We start from the raw sequence: 3691 nt of genomic DNA, 5'->3' as shown, positions 1-3691 counted from the left end.
CCGTGGGCCTAATGCATATCAAGCTGGTGGGGGTCCTTTAATTTATAAAGGTTGAAGGCCACTGATTTTTTTCTTAAATATTGAAAAATCTTTTAAAAATGTATAATTTAAAACACTTTTCTTTTTCTTTGTTTACATACATCTTTTCTCCTGGGGGTCCCTGGCACAACAACTTTTCAGATTGGGGGGTCCGCGACCAAACACATAATAAGTTTTGGGGTCCTTGAAATGAAAAAAGTTTGAGGAACCACTGGCCTATAATTACATAATAAACTGGGGGTTCGTGAAGTTAAAAAGGTTGAGAATCGGGGCCGCACAGTAAAGGTCCAAACCTGAGAGCAGATGTACAAGCCACAGCTTTCCGCGGCCAAATACAGTACATATCAATTTGGGGGGGAGGTCCTTGATATGAAAAAGTTTGAGTATACTGTTTATACTTTGACTCAAGCACCGGGGGTTGTTGAGTACTCTGTCCACCACCAGGTTCCTTTTCACACGGGCGGGCTTCAACCAGGAGCCTCGCCAAAGCCTTCTCCTTTTTTTCTGAGTGCACGTCGCGCTCGCTGACCTGGCGCGTGTCGGCGCCACTGAACTCAAAACGGGGGACAGGCCATATTTAGATCTTATATAACTCAACGCAGCAGCTCATGCGAAACGCTCCCACGCTCTCTGTCTTGTTGTCTCCTTTAGGAAAAAAATTAAAACGTTTCTCTCTCTCTTTCTCTCCCTCTTCTTTCTCTCCCTCTCTATCTCTCTTGTTGCTGTCAGGCAGAAAACCTGGTATCTCCATATTTCAACTTTTTTTAAATGCTTTTTCGTAAATTAATGCCCTACTTCGCCATACAAGGGTATCGAGCAAAAATGATGAAAATAGCAGATCTACAAGCTCACAACACGTCGTAGATCTTGTCCAATCGGCTATTTTCACTATTTTAAACTGTCCTTTAAAGTAATATTAACCCATCCAGACCGGGAACGCATCTGTTTAACCACTTATTTTATACTTTGGCTATTCAAAAATAGCAGATATACAAGCTCATAGTGCCGCTCTATGAGCTTGTGGATCTACAATTTTTGAAAAAATCTTGAAAATGTGTGCAAATCTTTGAATATATATATACATTTTTTAAAGGGAACATCTTTAACTCAAATCTTTGTTTCTGGGGGGTCCCATGCAGGAACAAAATATTTTGAGATGGGAGTCTGCAGCCTTGACATGAAAAAGTTTTTTCAAAAAACTGTTAGGATTTAGAAGCCATTTGTAGAAACTCCAGAAGCAAAGATTTGAGTTAAAAAAAGTTTGGTTTAAAATATATAATCTAAGATTTGCACACATTTTCACGATAAAAAAAGTAGCAGATCTTCAAGCTCGTAGCTGAGCTTTTGTAGATCTGCTATTTTTGAATAGCCAAAGAAATATAAAAATGACACAGATTCTCTCCCGGTCTTAATGGGTTAAAAGAAAAAAAGAGGAACAGTTTTGGACATACAGGGTTTCTACCCCGACTGCGACGATATATTCCTGGTTGATTTGGCGCCCTCGGTCCTTGGCTGGGGAAGAAGTGCCTTATCTGCTCCGCACAGACGCTCATTTGCAAGCGAGCGTCGGAGAACGGCAAGAACCGGGGGGGGAGGGAGAAAGGAAAAAAGGAGGAAAAAAAGAAAGAAAGAAAAAGTAAATAGAGGAGTATGCGAAGTCGTACAAATAAATAAATAAGGGCAGGACACATCTTGTCCTGTGTCAGAGGGAAATTGGAAGGATTAGTTCCGAACCGGCGACAATGAAAAGGCAGGGGGCGTGAGCCCACTGTGCAGGCCTCAGTAAACAAGAGCAGGGGGGAGAGAGAAAGAGAGAGAGAGACAAAGAGAAGAGAGAGAGAGAGAGAGAGAGAGAAAGAGAGAGAGACAGAGGCCCCCCTCACGCATCCTCGTCACCTGATTTATACGTGGTTGCGCTGCGACTAGGTCTGTCACGATTACAGAGTTTAAGTTGACGATTAATTGTCACACACATGATTGCGATTAACGATTTTATTGTGTTTTTGGCGTTGAACATTGGAAGATATGACAAATAACTTAAATATACAAAGAAATTACTGACACAAGTTAATCATTTTATACTTAAAGAAAAAAATGCGGAAATAGTTGATCTATAAGCTTACAACTTGACGTGTTGTAAGCTTGTAGATCAGCTATTTCCGCTATTTTTGGAAAATGTATAAACCTTTTTCAACTTGGAAACGATTATGCCGATTATGCAAAATAATTGTGATTATCTCAAATAACTGTGATTAGGTGATTATGCAATAATTGTGCCTATAGCTGCGACGCGTTGTGAGTTTGCTATTTTGCTATTTGTGCTCCGGTGTTGTGCTATTTTCTCTGCACGACACCGGAGAGAGAGCACCCTGACAGACCAGACAATGGGACTACTCTCTCTCTCTCTCTCTCTCTCTCTCTCTCTCTCTCTCTCTCTCTCTCTCTCTCTCTCTCTCTCTCTCTTCCTCACTGTTCCTTCTCTTTCCATTCCCACCGCCTAATCAAGACGACAATGAAAAAGACTGGTGTAATCCCCAACCTTTGAACTATAAACCCCCCCCACCACCTCCATTTTTGTCTTCTTTTATTAACCACCTTGTATAATGCAGGAGGCCCGGGAGGGAGGTGGAGGGGGAAATAATTGATTGTGTTGGGAGACTTGAAAGAGTTGACTTCGGGGGGAGGGGGGGGGGGGGGGGGGGTTTGAACATTAAACAAGCATGCATAAATGTTCTCCTCTCCTGTTCAATGATAGATCAATGAAGCGCCGCCTCTACGTAGTAATTTTTTTTCAACCCTCCCCCCTTTCTTCTCTTCTTATCCCCCACAGCTACGGCAGAGTCTATGCAACGGCGGACCCGTACCACCACACAATCGGCCCGGCCGCCACGTACAGCGTGGGCACTATGGTAAGTCCTGTAAGACCCCCCACCCCACACCACTACCACCACCACCAACACCCGTTTTTATCCGCCCAAACCCTGACAGCAAACAATTAAGACAGTGGCCCCCCCGAAACATGCGACTCAGCTGCACTCCGAAATAAAGACCACTGACCCTCACAGTGGTCCCTGGTTTTTATTTTTTATTATTTATATTATGGCACAACAACCCAGATGGTATGGACATTGTATCGTGTAACATTTTAGTGCAATGATTTTCTGTTGCCTACTGTTAACGTGATTAGTGCTAAACTGGCATCCGATGTTATCTATACAACATGTCTTGTTGCTGTGTTCACACTAGTGGCGACATAAGAAAGCGTCACAGTCAATTTCCATGGAAGCCAGCGACATGAAGCACAATACAGTACTTAAACTGCCGCCTGTTGGGGCAAGACAGAAAGTCAATCAATCATATGTTTTTGGTTTTCGCCATTTATACTCAACCCTTCTCTTTCTCCCCACAATATGCATAGCAACCATATTGGAAATAAATTGGGCCTCTTTCTTCCTTCCTTCATAGGTGTTAACAATGATACTAATAGGGGCTCTGTTCCATTCTGGTCAAACAGAGTCAGGGTGCTGATATTGTGCATGTCGGCTCAGTGGAAACACTCTGCTACACCAGTGGGTCTCACAGTGGTTTCCAGGGACCCTCATGGTTCCTTGAGGGGGTTCCAAATGGCCCCTTATAGGGGTGTAACACTCTC

The 3691-nt window shown here is 43.1% G+C and overlaps 1 pseudogene across 1 annotated transcript in view; it reads left to right on the top strand.

Annotated features, from left to right (window-relative positions):
* The window catches only part of LOC308098643 (RNA binding protein fox-1 homolog 3-like), a 184674-nt pseudogene that overhangs the window by 178012 nt on the left and 2971 nt on the right, over window positions 1-3691 (top strand). The window contains exon 10 of the transcript in view: window positions 2870-2948. The product of the transcript in view is annotated as an RNA binding protein fox-1 homolog 3-like (transcript). The remainder of the gene's footprint in view (window positions 1-2869; window positions 2949-3691) is intronic.

This window comes from Gymnoscopelus braueri (genome assembly GCF_963280865.1).
Source record: "Gymnoscopelus braueri genome assembly, chromosome: 13".
Taxonomy (NCBI): Eukaryota; Metazoa; Chordata; class Actinopteri; order Myctophiformes; family Myctophidae; genus Gymnoscopelus; species Gymnoscopelus braueri.
This window is presented reverse-complemented; position numbering and strand designations above follow the sequence as displayed.